The 17,425-nt window shown below is 37.3% G+C and overlaps 1 long non-coding RNA gene and 1 pseudogene across 1 annotated transcript in view; one reads left to right on the plus strand and one right to left on the minus strand.

The window, feature by feature from the left end:
- LOC147577435 (uncharacterized) overlaps positions 1 to 17,425 on the plus strand; it is a 260,510-nt gene that overhangs the window by 78,640 nt on the left and 164,445 nt on the right. The gene's annotated exons all lie outside the window — the stretch shown is intronic.
- The window catches only part of LOC112849869 (DNA ligase 3-like), a 113,493-nt pseudogene that overhangs the window by 27,152 nt on the left and 68,916 nt on the right, over positions 1 to 17,425 (minus strand).

The following is a 17,425-nucleotide window of genomic DNA, read 5'->3' on the forward strand; positions in this document are numbered from 1 at the left end:
CCCCTGCCATTACCACATTCTTATCAATAAGGTTGCTTATGTTTATGAGCAATTGTTTTATATATTTGGGGGCTTCGGTATTCGGCGCATAGACATTTATAATTGTTAGCTCTTCCTGATGGATAGACCCTGTAATTATTATATAATGCCTTTCTTCATCTCTTGTTATAGCCTTTAATTTAAAGTCTAGTTTGTCTGATATAAGTATGGCTACTCCAGCTTTCTTTTGGCTTCCAGTAGCATGATAAATAGTTCTCCATCCCCTCACTCTCAATCTAAAGGTGTCCTCAGATCTAAAATGAGTCTCTTGTAGACAGCAAATAGATGGGTCTTGTTTTTTTATCCATTCTGATACCCTATGTCTTTTGGTTGGCGCATTTAATCCATTTACATTCAGTGTTATTATAGAAAGATACGGGTTTAGAGTCATTGTGATGTCTGTATGTTTTATGCTTGTAGTGATGTCTCTGGTACTTTGTCTCACAGGATCCCCCTTAGGATCTCTTGTAGGGCTGGTTTAGTGGTGACAAATTCCTTCAGTTTTTGTTTGGGAAGACCTTTATCTCTCCTTCTATTCTAAATGACAGACTTGCTGGATAAAGGATTCTCGGCTGCATATTTTTTTCTGTTCAGCACATTGTAGATCTCGTGCCAATCCTTTCTGGCCTGCCAAGTTTCAAAAGAGAGATCAGTCACGAGTCTTATAGGTATCCCTTTATATGTTAGGGCACGTTTATCCCTTGCTGCTTTCAGAATTTTCTCTTTGTCCTTGTATTTTGCCAGTTTCACTATGATATGTCGTGCAGAAGATCGATTCAAGTTACGTCTGAAGGGAGTTCTCTGTGCCTCTTGGATTTCAATGCCTTTTTCCTTCCCCAGTTCAGGGAAGTTCTCAGCTATGATTTCTTCAAGGACCCCTTCAGCACCTTTCCCTCTCTCTTCCTCCTCTGGGATACCAATTATGCATATATTATTTCTTTTTAGTGTATCACTTAGTTCTCTAATTTTCCCCTCATACTCCTGGATTTTTTTATCTCTCTTTTTCTCAGCTTCCTCTTTTTCCATAACTTTATCTTCTAGTTCACCTATTCTCTCCTCTGCCTCTTCAACCCGAGCCGTCGTCGTTTCGATTTTATTTTGCATTTCGTTTAAAGCGTTTTTCAGCTCCTCCTGGCTGTTTCTGAGTCCCTTGATCTCTGTAGCAAGAGATTCTCTGCCGTCCTCTATACTCTTTTCAAGCCCAGCAATTAATTTTATGACTATTATTCTAAATTCACTTTCTGTTACATTATTTAAATCCTTTTTGATGAGTTCATTAGCTGTTGTTATTTCCTGGAGATTCTTCTGAGGGGAATTCTTCCGTTTGGTCATTTTGGATAGTCCCTGGAGTGGTGCGGACCTGCAGGGCACTTCCCCTGTGCTGTGGTGTATAACTGGAGTTGGTGGGCGGGGCCTCAGTCAGACCTGATGTCTGCCCCCAGCCCACCGCTGGGGCCACAGTCAGACTGGCGTGTGCCTTCTCTTCCCCTCTCCTAGGGGTGGGATTCACTGTGGGGTGGCGTGGCCCGTCTGGGCTACTTGCACACTGCCAGGCTTGTGGTGCTTGGGATCTGGCGTATTAGGTGGGGTGGGTAGGCAAGGTGCATGGGGGCAGGAGGGGCAGGCTTAGTTCGCTTCTCCTTAGGTGATCCACTTCAGGAGGGGCCCTGTGGCAGCAGGAGGGAGTCACACCCGCTGCCCAGAGGGTTGGCTCCACAGAAGCACAGCATTGGGTGTTTGGGCGGAGCAAGCAAGATCCCTGGCAGGAACTGGTTCCCTTTGGGATTTTGGCTGGGGGATGGGTGAGGGAGATGGCACTGGTGAGCACCTTTGTTCCCCAACAAACTGAGCTCTGTCTTCCCGGGGCTCAGCAACTCTCCCTCCCTTTGTCCTCCAGCCTTCCCGCTTTCGGAGCAGAGCTGTTAACTTATGACCTCCCAGATGTCAAGTCCCGCTTGCTGTCGGAACACACTCCCGACAGGCCCCTCCGCTTTTGCAAGCCAGACTCGGGGGGCTCTGCTTGGCCGGCAGGCTGCCCCTCCGCCCCAGCTCCCTCCCGCCAGTCCGTGCAGCGTGCACTGCCTCTCCACCCTTCCTACCCTCTTCCGTGGGCCTCTCGTCTGCACTTGGCTCCGGGGAGACTGCGTTCTGCTAGTCTTCTGGCGGTTTTCTGGGTTAGTTAGGCAGGTGTAGGTGGAATCTAAGTGATCAGCAGGATGCGCGGTGAGCCCAGCGTCCTCCTACGCCGCCATCTTCCCTTGGTCTCTCAATAGGCACTTTTTAAAAGGTGATTTCCAAATGGTGAATTAATATGAAAAGCTGTTCAACCTCACCTCTCAATTGGGTATTACAAATTAAAATTTACAATGATGTACTTCAACACACTTACCTGAATGACTAAATTAAAAAGAAAATTAACAAATTAAAACAAGTGAAGGTAAGAATGTGGGATAGCTGGTACACTCATATTCCTTGTGAGTGTTAACTGATACAACTACTTTGGAAACCTGGTAGCATCTCCTAAAGCTGAACATGTGTATATCCCATGACACAGTAATTGAATTCCTAGATATTCGAAACAGAAATGCGTATGTTCACCAAAAAATTTGTACAAGAACTTCAAGGCAATTTTGGTAATAAACCTAAGTTGGAAACAATTTTAATGGCCATAAAAGGAATAGATTCAATAAATAAGCAGGGGTATGCTCATATAATGGATAATTATTACTGATAATCAAAAAACTATTATTATAAATCTATAAATATATATAAACTCACATAGCATATAGGGATAAACAAGACACAAAAGAAAACATATTGTGGGGGAAAGTGTGCATCTATTTAAAAAGCAGGAAACTTAGGAAGGAAGGTATTATATATCACAATATTTGTTTTGTGTGACAGTATAGTAATTCTATGGGTAAAAGTCAAAGAGGCTTCTAGTAGAGGTTGGAAATATTACTTATCTTGTTTTGGTACCAATTACATAGATGTGAAATTTCATTGAGCTATATACATATGATTTTATATACTGTGTTTTATGCCTGTTATACTTCAATTAGTGTAATGTACAAACAAATTAGGAAGGACAATCCCTTAACATGAAATAACTACCATTACATCAAAATGGTATTGTGCTAGTTGTAGTCTCAGTAATGTCAAGAATCAAAGAAAAAAAAAGTACCCTCCCCAACTACTAGTATTTAATATTTTACTGGAAGTTCTATATGATGCATTAGGTTACAAAAAATAAATTAGGCATATAATTATTATGAAGTAGTGTCAAAATTATCATTATATTGAAGTGACATATTCAATCATCTGAGAAAATAAGAGAATTCACTATAAATGCATTTAATTTTTTTTTTTTTTAATTTATTTTTTTATTTTATTTTTTTTATTTTTGGAACAGAGAGAGACAGAGCATGAACGGGGGAGGGGCAGAGAGAGAGGGAGACGCACAGAATCGGAAACAGGCTCCAGGCTCTGAGCCATCAGCCCAGAGCCTGACGTGGGGCTCGAACCCATGGACCGCGAGATCGTGACCTGGCTGAAGTCGGACGCTTAACCGACTGCGCCACCCAGGCGCCCCTATAAATGCATTTAATATAGAGATGGAAAGTTTGACTTGTTTAAAAAATATATATGTACATAGATAGCATTGCTATTTAGTTGCATTAACCTATCAGAAAATAAAATTTAAAAAAATCATATTAATAATAGCTATGAGATCCTGTTTATTTATGCTTGCTATTATTAATAGTCTTCCCTTTCACTATTAAAGTCTACTGGTTTGAATAACAAATTATATGGTCATCTAATAAGCAATAGTACATATAAAATATGTACAAATAATCCTAATAATAAATGTAAGAAAAGTGCAAAAAAATCCTACTAAATATAATGAAATATATGAAACAAATATATATGTTTGAATAAGCAAACATATATATTCATATATGAATATATGAAACAAATACCAAGACTTAGTTAATATTAAAAATATTAATTATCCATATAGCACAATTTATAATATGATATAATTCCAGTCAAATTATCAATGAATGTTTTTGAAAAGTTTTAAAGATGTTTCTAAAGGTCATCTTGAAAAATTAATGATTCGAACATCCCACAAATTCTGAAAATAAAAGAATAATGAGAAGTGGTTTGTACTGGTTAATAATGAAATGGTATTAGAATGCCAAAGTCATTAAAATAGTTTGGTATGGAGTAAGAACTGACTGATTAATTGTACTAAGTAGCAGGCATAAGGGTAGATCCAACCACATTTACATACAGAATATGACACAGTTTACATGAAGCCAATACAGAAAGTAAGATGTGTTTGAGGGAATGATACATTCTAGATAATTAAATAGTTAAAACATAAAAGGGGGCCAACCATAAAATGCCTAGAAGAAAAGGAAGGCTTGATGTTCAGGGAAGGTATTCTATGCATAAAAGACAGACAACAAGTCCTAGAGCCAGACTGATATTTTCTATATATAACAGTGAAAATATAAAGTTATTATCAATATTAAAATGAAAAATTTAAGTGATCAAATCCATGTAATGACTAATAACATTACTATGTGAAATACTTTAATAATTAGTAACAAAATGGATGAACACACTAATAAAAATGGCCAAAGTATATTGCTATGGACTGAAAGTTTGTGTCCTCACAAAATTCCTATGTTTGAAACCCTAATCTCCAATGTAATGATATTTGGAGATGGAGTCTTGGGAGGTAACTAGGTCATGACAGTGGCATTAGTGGCTTATAAGAAGAGACACAGAAGACCTTGCTTCCTCTCTGTGCTCTCTGCCATAAGAATCAAATGAAGAGACAGTCATGTGCAAATCAGGAAGAAGGCCTTCACCCAGAACTCCACTATGCTGGGACTCTGATCTCAGATTTCCTAGCCTCTAGAACTATGAGACCCAAATTTCTGTTTTTTAGGGTGCTCATTCTTATTGTATTCGTTATAGCAGCCTGAACTAAGACATATATGAACAGATGATTAATGACAAAAACACTTAGCTAAATAGTTCCTCACAAAAATCAAAGAGATATCCATTAAGAAAATGAGATTCTCTAGTTAATTCATCCTCTTTAATTTAACCCTTAATGGCTTAGTCCATGAATTTATGCAGTTGCTTTAAGACATTTTGGGTTTCTGGAATGGATTAAAAAAAATGTTTTTAGCAGGGGCACCTAGGTGGCTCAGTTGGTTAAGCATCTGACTCTTGATTTCACGTTAGGTCACGATCTCACAGTTTGTGAGTTTGAGCTCCACATCAGTCTCCACAGTATTAGCTCAGAGCCTGCTTGGGATTCTCCCTCTCAGCCTTTCTCTCAGCCTCTCTCCTGTGCTCTCTCTCAAAATAAATAAATAAACTTTAAAGAATTTTTTTTAGCATATCAATAAATTGCTGCACTTGCTTGCTACCATTTTATGTAATTACCACCAGGGGATGGATTTTGTGTTTTTGAGAACTAAAGAGGACTAACAAATTCAGAACAATGATATATAGTAATTGTATTTTTTATTTTTTATAAAAAGAGTTTAATAACTATAATTTAATTTTATTCTTATGTGAATTTTATTGTAAAACTATTTAGATTCATACTTCCTTTTGTACCATGCAATAAAACTAATCTAAAGTAGAATATTATGGCCAACTCTTAATTCTTAAATTTCACTTTAGTTGTAAAATAACTATATTTAACAATATACATAAATATATTAACAGTAATGTAGGCAAAAGTAATTATGCTTAATGACAAATGAAATGTCTCAGAATATATAACAATATCAAACTTCAAACCTTTAACAATATAGACTTGAAATATATGAAGCAAAAAAGCAAAGAATTTCAAAGAGAGATTGACAAATTTTTAATCATAGTGTAAACTTTTAATAAATGTATCTCAGAATCTGCTGAGTCATGCAAGAAGAAACTTAGTGAAGATACAGAAAAATTGACCACAATAAGTAAGCTTAATTGAATTTATTTTTATAAAAAATTCATATCAAAAATAGAGAATAAGGATTATTTTTAAGCACTGACCACATATAAACTGACCACATATTAAACCCTAAAAGAACTTTTAATAAATGCAAAATAAACAATATCATGCAGTAAAAATTCATTAGAAGGATGCATTATTATTAGAAATAGGAATCTAATTTGGTCAATAAGATCTGATAAATTTGGAATCTAAAGTCATACATTTAAATAGTTTGTGAATCAAATAGGAAATCCTAATGAAAATCACAAACTATTTAGAAGTGATAAACAGCTGGGATGCCTGGGCAGCTCAAATCAGTTAAGCATCCAACTCTTTGTTTTGGCTCAGATCATGATCTCACAGTTTGTGAGTTCAAGCCCCGCATTGGGCTCCATACTGACAATGTGGAGCCTGCTTGAGATTCTCTCTCTCCCTCTCTCTCTGCCTCTGTCTGACCCTCTCTCTCTCAAAATAAAGAATACTCTCTCTCTCTCTTTCTCTCTCTCTCTCTCTCTCTCTCTCTCTCTCTCTCACACACACACACACACACACACTTCTAGGTAGAGACAACATTATGAACAGGTTATGGCGGGGGTGTAGGGGTGTGTGTGTGTGTGTGTGTGTGTGTGTGTGTGTGTGTGTGTGAAGTGATCATCAGACTTGCACGGTGAAGCTTCAGTTTAGAAGACACATATAGCCTGAAATCCATTTGTTAGAAAATAATTATAAAAATAATAATGAAGTGTAAGATTTCTCCTTCAGGTCAGGAAAACTGAAACTGGATCTAATCTCTTACCTTAAACAATTAGAAAACTGAACAATACATATGAAACAGTGATTTTCAAAAATTGGACAGCAGTCAAGACAAAATAGTAAGATCTGAGAAAAGAGGATTAAATAAGGTAAGCTGTGTGATTACCTCCAATTTCACAATGAAGATAGTTTCCAGGATGAAGCACAGGGAGAGGATCTAGTGATTAACAAGACAGAATTCAGATGTCAGAGGCCAAAGTGCTAAAATTCATAATGAAGAACACCAGAGAAAAGACCATTGCATACGCAGAGAGCTCCAGAGATTTGCAAAGGATTCTTCCAGAGACTTCAACTAAATACCAATTGGTGGTATTAAAATAAATGGAAAAAAAATCAATATCCAAACTATAAACTTAACAAAGTCTGACATTGAATCAAAAGTGACCAGGCATGAAAGATGCAGAAAAATAAAAACAATAATGAGGATAAAAAGTAATCAATAGAAACACAACCAGAAATAACAAATATGGGAGAATTAGCAGATAACATTGAATATGTGCAATAAATATTTACCATATGTTCAATGTGAAGAAGAAAACCTGAGATTGTTCAAGAGAGATATGGAAGATACAAAAATGGTCCAAATCCAGCTTTTAGGGATAAAATTTAGTCTTGTATAAGATGAAAAATACATAAGATGTGTTTAATGGCAGAATAGACATAGTGGAAGAAAAAAAAAAACAGTAATCTTGAAGACATGGCAATAGAAACTATCCAGAATGAAATTCAGAGAGAAAAAGGAATTTTTTTTTTAAAAAAGGAGCAATGTGGCAGTGAGAAAACACCAAGCATTCTAACATGTGTAATTGGAGTCCCAGAAAGATTGGAGACAAAGGGTAGGGAAGTTGAAGATATTTAAAGAAATACTGGCCAGTATTTTCCAATTCTGATAAAAGTCTAAAGCTATAGATCCAAGAAACCCAGTAAACCTCTGTCAGAAGAAATCTATACCAAGACATATCATGACACAGTTGCATTAAACCAGTGATTACAGAGAAAATCTTCAAAACTAGAGGTAGGAAAAAGTCCCATTTCACACAAAAGAAAAAAAAATAACGACGGCACATTTCTCCTCAGAAACAATATAAATCAGAGAAGAGCACAACGTTATCTTTATAATAGAGAAAAAATTACCAACTTGGAATTATCTACCAAGTAAAAATATATTTTGTAAGCAAAGGTGAAATAATTTTAAGATATAGAAAAGCTTAGAGTATAATCACCAGTAGACTACCACTATACTAGTCATCATTGTGACTATAAGAAATGTTAGAGAGAATCCCTTAGTGAGAAGAAAAAAATGCCCAATACAAATTAGATAAAATTACATAAAAGAATGAAAAGCATGAGAAATGGAAAATGTGTTGGTAAATGCAATATATTTTTTGTATTTTGTAAATTCCTTTAAAATATTAACTTTTTAAGGAAATAATAAAAATGTGTTGTGGGTTTTTAAGATAAGTAAAAGGAAAATGTATGACAATAGTACAAAGTTCAATAAGGGTGAAATGAAACGATGTCTTAACATTATTATATTACAGATTGGTATACTATTATCAATTGTATAGACTATGACAAGTTAGACTATGATAAATTAAATCCTAATACAACCAGAATAGAGAGGTGTGTTTAGTAAGCCAATTAAGGAGATGAAATTGAATCATAAGGAACAGTTTGAGAGAAGTGTGAAAAACAGGAAAAAGGGAACAAGAACAGAAGGTAGGAAGACAGAAAATTGAACCCTACCATATCAATAATAAAGTTAAATTTAAGCAATCTAAAAATTCATTTGAAAGGCAGAGATTGTTAACTTGGTTAATAAAGCCAAAGCCCAACTACATGCTGTAATAAACCAACTTTAAATATAATCATAAAGATAGCTTAAAAGTAAAAGGATGAAAATAGATACACCATGCTAACAATAGCAGAAGAAAACTGAGAAGGCTATAATACTATAAGAAAGTAGATTTTAAAGTAGAATGTTACCAGGGATAAAGATCACTTCATAATGGTAAAGAAGTTAATTCAATTAAATTGAATAACAATCCTAAATTTTTATGTTTCTAATAACTGAGATTCAAATTATATGAAACAAAAACTGACAGCTCTGAAAGAATTAAAGAAATCAACAATTATAGTTGGAAATTTCATTAATATTCCCACACCCACCCATGTACACCCCACTAACTGATAGAATAATAAAAGAAAATTATTAAGACTATAGAAGACATGAGCAGTGCAATTAACTATTTTGACCTGATTTACCCAATAACATTTTTTAAATACATAAAACATTTAATAAGATACATCATATTCTAGGCCATAAAAAGAAATGCCAATAAATTTTTTAAATTTCACATAACACCAATTATTTACTCTGACCACAATGGACTTAAATTAGAAATCAATAAGAGAATGATATCTGGAAAATCCCCCAGTATTTAGAATCCAATCAACACACTCCTAAATAATCCACAGGTCAAAAAAAATCACAAGGGAATTTAGAAAGTATTTTTAAAATTAGGGATAGTTAAAACACATCATAGAAAATTTTGAGATGCAGCAAAAGCAGGGCTTAATGAGAATTTTGAAAACCCTAGGAATTGTTTTATTTTGTAGAGACAAACTGATTCTAAAAGCTATTTGGAAAATCAAAGATTTACAATATGCAGAACGATTTTGAAAATTATTAACAAACTTGAAATAGATAAAGTATTTTATTCAATACTTAATAGACTGCTACAGTTTTCTAGACATCATGGCTTTAGAATAAATGAATATTAGGTCATTGAAACAACATAAAGAATCTCAAAATACACTCTAATATGTATAATTATTTGAATTTTTTTAACTACAAGATATTTTATTTGTAGGAAAAAACACATTTTTTAAATGTTTTATTTATTTATTTTGAGAGAGAGAAAGAGAGAAAGAAAGAATCACAAACAGGTTCCACACTGTAAGCACTGAACCTGACATAAGACTCAATCCTGACCTGAGCCTATATTGAGTCAGTTACTAAACTGAGCCATCCAAGTGCCCCCAAAACAGTTATTTTAAAAGAAAACAACAAGACAACAACCCAGCACCCAGATCTGAAAGATCTGTGTAAAACAGCAAGAAAAATGGACTTCACTAATGGCACCCACCCCATCTGACTCTTGGTTGGGAAGATACCAAACATGGTTGGTGGGTTCTGGAAGGTGCACTGCTCCAAGAAAGGCTGTCCTCCCCCACTCGCCATGATGGAGAGGGAGGACCTCAGTCCTGGAAGGGACCTACCAGCCTCCGTTTCCAAATATGTGCCCAAATCCACTATGGGGAGACCTGGTGAGCGTCAGGATTCTTGTCCCTGCTACCCAGCACATGTGTGGCTGAGGCCATATCAAATTCCTGCATCAGGTCTTCATTGAATGCCACAAAATAGCATTTGAGATGGCTGAAATCTGGTGTGGATGGTGGCAGATAGAGCCATAATCTATGTGGAAAATGTCCACAAGCAAGCACCTTTGCTCAGCACAGGTTCTCATCAGGAACCTTCTGCTTCTTTCCCACTTTCACAGGGGAAGGCTTCCCTATCAGCTTGTTGCCTCCTTTGCTGTTGGGGCTCAGCCTCCCTCTTGCCTTCTTGGCATTGGTGGAGGGCTGCTTTGGGCGGGAGGGCCCAAAGCAGCCCTCCACCAATTTGGGGAGGCTGTGGAGGCCTTGCAAGACCCAGAATGAGGTACCCTCATTCTCTCCACTGCTGTCCCCTGTAGAGGAGCTCCCCTCCTGTCCAGCTGCCACAGTGAAGTCTACCCTCTCTTTAGACTGCAGGTATAGCTCCTTGAATTGGGACCAGTTAGTGGCAGATTTCCAGTCCTTATCCTGCAGTGATAGAATCTGATGGAGATGATCCCCACAGCTGTGTGAGCCTCCTATTTGGAGAATTCAGTCCCTGCCATCTCCCACACAGCAGCTTTCTTTGGGTCTGGGGCGATGAAGTCAGGATAGTAGATCTTGTGTCCTTTTCATATCCTTCAGTACCAGCCCTTCCAACACCTCTCACATCACCCAATTTATCATGTTGGTCAAGTCTGAAGCTTTAGTGACTTTATTCATTTCTGAGAACATGATCTGGTTGGGAATTTCAACCATGTTATCATGAAGAAACTTCTGCTGCTTGCACAGAGGCCTGTCCTTCAACTTGACATTGAAGTAGGTAAAATAAAAAACAAACAGGCAGACATTAGCATCCTGGAAGGCATCTTTCTTACGCACTCCAGGAATCCCAAAGGGCAGAAGTTTGGCTGTCCTAGTGTTGATCAGGAGCACCTCAAAGTCTAAGATCATGTTGTGCCCCCAGGGAAAGCCTGGTGGATGTAGTCCTTAAGGTGGGCCACCTTGTGAGGCAAGACAGGATTCAATATGCGGCTAAAGTAGCTGAAGTGGTCCCCATTATTATGCTCCTGGACTCACTCCCCATCATACTTAATTTTAGACAGCATGCCATTAGAGCATGTCTTTATCACATGCTTGATGTACTTGCAGGCCTCAGCCAGCAAGGGCTGCACTGGCATCATCAGTGATGGCTGGATGCTCAGAGCTTATCTCTGGCCTGGCTCCTTCTCCACCTCCTGCTCATTGCAGAGGACCTGCTACACCATGTCCTGCAGGTTGTGTGATGCTTTATAGGCAACAGGAGTCAAGGGCATTGAACACATGTTTTGCACCCAAGTTCATCCTTGGGTTATGTTTGGTCAACTTGATGATGCACTTAAGGTCATTGGCTGTGTACCTGGAGGCAGTGTCCTGCAGGGCCTGTTGCTGCTCATTCTCCTTGGTGAGCTTGGAGAGCTGAAGGAGGAAGTTGTCCACCTCTTGGATGTTAAGGAGACTCTTGGCACCTGGGAGGACAGACTTGCTCTGCTCAAAGAAGATTCTGGTTGTCTCTGATACCTAACCTGCTCTAGGTCTCATGCCATATCATTTGGGTTGCAGTGCAAAGTTAGGCTGAAAAGCTTTACAGTCTGCTTATTATTTAAGTTGTAAATACTCCTAATAACACCTGGCAGCAGCAGCTTAACTTTTAGGTACACGTCACTGTGGAAACCATCTCCTGCCAAACTTTTCCAAAGGAAGTTCTGGATGATCTGGGTCATCCTATCATAGCAAGGATTTTCAGCCACAATGGTGCACAACTTCCAAAACTCACATAGCAGATCATCCTTGTGCTTGGGGTCCCATTTGCTTGAGGACAGACTTGCCTTAGGGGTCAAGCTCAAGTGGGCTTCCCCAGAGTTGTTGGGCTTGGATGAAAAACCAGAAAATTTCTGGGGATTGATATTGATGACAAATGAGGTACCTTTCATTGGAGATGTCACCTGGCCAGTGGCTGTCATCTTCGCCTGGACAACAGCTTTCTTTGGTGTGCTTATTGCCTTAGAAGACAGATCTACAATGTGTTGGCTTATCTGTTCCTTCTCATTATCTTCCAGCTTCTCCCAGCCTTCCAGCTTGTAAGGTCGTCAGTACTTTTTGTGGCAGCCTTGGTCCACTCCAGTTTCTCAAATGTGCATTTTTAAATGTGATACCACTTCTTCATATTCCTGCTGGACTCTGAGAAAGGATTGAGCACCACTTTGCTGATCCAGCATACGCTTTTCACAATCTTTTCCTTGCGTTTTTTGCAGCTAGCCATGCCACGCTTGGCATAGTCCACACAGAGCCATTGTTCAGCCATCTCATGGGCTGCTGCAGAGTCCCACATGCAACTTTGGCAAGAAAATAAGGCAGGTAGCACGTGGTCTTAGATTACCTTCCTGGAATGACAGAACAGGCTTTCATCTCTGCCCATGAAACAGATTTGTTTGTGACCAGTGGCTGAATTGTCTTATGTCAGACCAATGATGTTGTTCTCAGAATATGCACAGTTCTTTACAGCGGAGTGCAGGGAGCTTTGGTGGGAAGAGGATCTTGAAAGCCAAAATCCTATATCTCACAGAATGGTTGGGAAAATTAAAATAAGTCCATGGATGGGCTGGCTGGTGGGGGGGTGGTTCTGAACTCTCTGCCTTCCCCCTCCTCCAGTGCACACCGCAGGCCTCAGACCAGGCACCTGCAGGCCACGAGTGCCACTTCAGTTGTCTGTAGTCATTTGATTTCATTAATGGGGTTAAGGCAATTCAGTGAGGAAAATACACTTTTTCAAGAAACGGTGCTGGATATACAAATGCAAAAAAACAAAACAAAACAAAAAAACCTTCACTTCACACTAAATGTATTAATGTGGATCATAGAGCTAAATGTAAGATCCAAAAAGACATGGGGGGCACCTGGGTGGCTCAGTTGGTTAAGCATCTGACTTCGGCTCAGGTCATGATCTCACAGTCTGTGAGCTCGAGCCCCGCGTCAGGCTCTGTGCTGACAGCTCAGAGCCTGGAGCTTACTTCGGATTCTGTGTCTCCCTCTCTCTCTCTGGCCCTCCCCTGCTCATGCTCTGTCTCTCTGTCTCAAACAAACAAACAAACAAACAAAAATCACATCAAGATCTAAAATGACATTGAGTTTGGTGAAGACTTTTAGGTGAGAACTGAAAAGAATGTGCTATAAAAAATAATCCATTTTCATCAAAGTAGAATAATGCTTTTCAAAAGAAATTTAAGAAATCAAAAAGAACAACCATAGACTGTGAAAATATATTTATAAAACCTATGTCTAAAAACGGACTTAGGTCTAGAATACATGAAGCACACAACCCAGTAACAGTAAGACAAACAACAAAATGGGCGAAATATTTGAATAAACACTTTCCAGAGTAAATATATAGATAGAAAATAAGTACATGAAAAGATCATTAGTCGTTAGGACAATGCAAATTTAAATCACAATGAGATAATTGTATACACCCTGTGAAATAGATAAAATTGAAAAGGTTGTTCCTACCAAGTTTTAGCAGGGAATCAGAGCAACAGGAATTCCCATGTATTGCTTGTGGAAATGTAAACAGTACTACTTTGGAAAACAGTTTGGCATTTTCATAAAAATTTAAACACAGATTTACCATATGAAACAGCCATCCCATTACAAGATATTTAGCTAAGAGAAATAGCCAACACACCAGTCTTTCTAGTTAATATATTTGTATTATACAGAAATTGAAGGCAATCCAAACTCCTTCAATATTGAATGGATTAACAAATTTGTATAATCTGTACAATAATATTCATCAATAAGAACAAAATACTGACACATGCCTCAAAATAGACGTATTCCAAAAGAAGTACGTTCAGTGAAGAAACCAAGCCCCAAAAAGTGTAACATGCTCTCAGTTTTAAATGATATAAAATTTTAGAAATTAACAATAATCTGTATTGATGGGACACATACCACTGGTTGTCTGAGAGATTAAGCAATGGGGAGAAAGAGTATGGATGCATTACAAAAGAGCATGACAGAAATGTCCAATATCTTAATTATGCTGATTGTTTCACAGGTGGATAAGTATGTCAAAATACATCAAATCATTACCTTAAAATATGTCCACCTTCTTTCATGTCAAGCATATCTCAATATATGTATAAACTATAATAGCAAAGTAAACCCAAAACAAATATTACAAAAGAAAGAATAGAAGTAAGAGTAAAGATTGTTGAAATAGAAAACATTACCAAGAAAAAACCAAACCAAACAAACAAACAAACAAATAGAACAAAACACAAGAATGAATCAACCAGAATCAAAGACTGGTTATTTAAAAAGACAAATGAAATAGTCATCCGGCAATGTAATTAGAGGGAAAAAATAAACTACTTAATAATATGTATTAGGAATTAAGAGTGTTTATTAGAGAGGTATAAAATCATAAGAAATGATATCAACTCTTTAGTACTAATGTTTAAAACATAGATAATATGGACAATTCCCAGAAGAGTAAATTTTACCAATTTAAAAATCAATTGAAACAGAAATAAACTTACAACCATTATTCATTTGTCAAAGTGTATTAGCAACTTGGCTCCAGACTGACACAATCTTACTGGCAAGTGTTTATCAAACTTTTAATGAAATTGTCACCTATATTGTATTCACTTTTATACAGAAAGGCTACCTAGGAGACATTTTCCAAGGCGTTTTGGAGGCTAAGCAGAAATTATATCAAAACTTCATGAAGAGATTGGCAAATGGTGTTTTTCTCAGAAATGCAAGAACAATTTCATGTTATAAAACACTGATTAAAAGAGTAATATTATTTTATCAGTAGATTCAAGGAAAAATATTCAACTTCATTTAACACTCATTTGATAATATAATATTCAGGACAACTAAAAATGGCAAAAAAGTCCTCACCTTCATACAGCATCTCTATCAAAAACCTCTAGGAAAATGCACAATTGAGTATAGAAGCATTATTTATAAAGTCAGAAAGAATTTTAAGGATACCTGATATTACTCCTCTTCTTCAACACAGTGTTACAAGTCCTAGTCTTTGTAATGGGACAAGAAATAACACATAAGAACAGTAAGGATTTGAAAGGAAGAACTGCATTCTTATTTTTCAGAGAGAATGTGACTAAGTACATAGACAATCCAAGATCTGTTCCAGTCTATTAGAATCAGAGAATTCAGCAAAATTGTTGGAAATTAATCAATAGATTAAAAAAAAATAGCTTTTCTGTTGATCAATATATCAATAGAAATCTCTTAGTTGGAGTATCCCCTGGAAGCAGAACCTAAAACAAGAATTTAGGTGCAACCAATTTATTTTTGACATGAACTCAAGAAGCAGTGGTCAGGAAGCGGGAGAGCGAACAAGGAGAGGAGAAAAAGTCAATACAGGGGTGAATTATTGAGGTCACTGCTGTGAACAATGGGTGTTTGATTTCACTGTGACAACTGAGAAGCATACAAAATTTCAGAATTACTGGTTGAAAGGAGAGGACACTGGGTCATTTATCCATGGCTCCTGTCTCCCAGGTTGGGGTTTATTCTTGATGGCATCAGCTTCCCCAAACTTCTCTGCTGTGTGTGTGGTATGTGCCAAGTAGACTTCTGTGGATTCAGAGAAAGCCCTGAAAGGCTTTCACATGGAATTATCTGCCACAACTAAATCTGAAGTCAGAGGTGAGTGGAGGGGATGCTACATAAGACTCCAAAGGCATCAGTGACAGCCAAGAAGATAATATAGGTTTCCTAAAATATTTGCAATCACAGTAGCATATATCTATCTATCTGTGTGTCTGTGTCTATCTATCTAACATTAAGCCCAATAAAAGACTTGTGAAATCATTGCAGAGAAAATGGAGAGGTGTCATGGTCATAGATGGGAAGACTCGCTATTGTAAAGACATCATTTAACCTCAAATTTAACAATAAATTCAAAGTAATTAAAATTTGAAAACACTGCAGTGATCTTTGTGGAACTTGACAAGATACATGCATAGAGAGGCAAATGTGATGGAAGCAAATGGGAACGGGATTAGCCAAGATAATTGAATGAGAATCAGGAAGGAGGACATGCCCTCTACCAGATTTTAAGACTTATTACAAAGCTAGAGAAACATTTAAGAAGTGTTTTTGATGCAGGGAGAGGGGAAAACATGTAATTTAAGGGCAAACTGGGAGATTTACTCGCAACCCACTTAACTGCTAAAGCATTAGTGTCTATATATGTAAAGAACAATGAATGAATAAGTAAAAAGACAGCCCAATTGCAAAATGGGTAAAGGACATGAGCCAGGGGGCGCCTGGGTGGCGCAGTCGGTTAAGCGTCCGACTTCAGCCAGGTCACGATCTCGCGCTCCGTGAGTTCGAGCCCCGCGTCGGGCTCTGGGCTGATGGCTCAGAGCCTGGAGCCTGTTTCCGATTCTGTGTCTCCCTCTCTCTCTGCCCCTCGCCCGTTCATGCTCTGTCTCTCTCTGTCCCAAAAATAAATAAACGTTGAAAAAAAAAAATTAAAAAAAAATTAAAAAATAAAAAAAAAAAAAAGGACATGAGCCAGAAATCTGCTGAATAGGAATCCCAAATATACAATAAAACATGAAAACAAATCACTAGTAATCAGGGAAATGAAAACTAAATACCAATTATATATGATTTCACATTTATCAAAGTAGGAAAAAAAATCCTAGAATAACAACTACTAGTAAGAAAATGGTAAACTAGAATTTTCATGCATTCCTTCAAGTGAATTGCTTCAAGTGAATATTGGTACAAAGTCTTTGTGGATCAATTTTTCAGTATCAAAGGTAGCTGATGGTGACTTATTCACTCAAATATATCTGTTATGTTCATTGCTCTATCTTTAGTGCCTGTATCAATATCTGGTACAGATTAGGTTTTATATGACTACATATCTTATAATCAGTAACCTTTTTAAAAGTAATCTTTTGTCATATAACTAACCATCTCCAAACTTAGTGGTTTAAACAGCTTACTGCTCACAAGTCTGTGGCCCATCAGCTTGGGTTAGGAAGGTTCATCTCTGCTTACTTACAATGCCATCTGGGCCCAGTAAGTTACAATGCCATCTGGGCCCAGGGGTTTCTCTCCTTAGACTTTTTATCAGCCCACAGATTA

This window comes from Puma concolor, chromosome C2 (assembly GCF_028749965.1).
Source record: "Puma concolor isolate L17-30 chromosome C2, mPumCon1.1.hap2, whole genome shotgun sequence".
NCBI classification, from domain to species: Eukaryota; Metazoa; Chordata; class Mammalia; order Carnivora; family Felidae; genus Puma; species Puma concolor.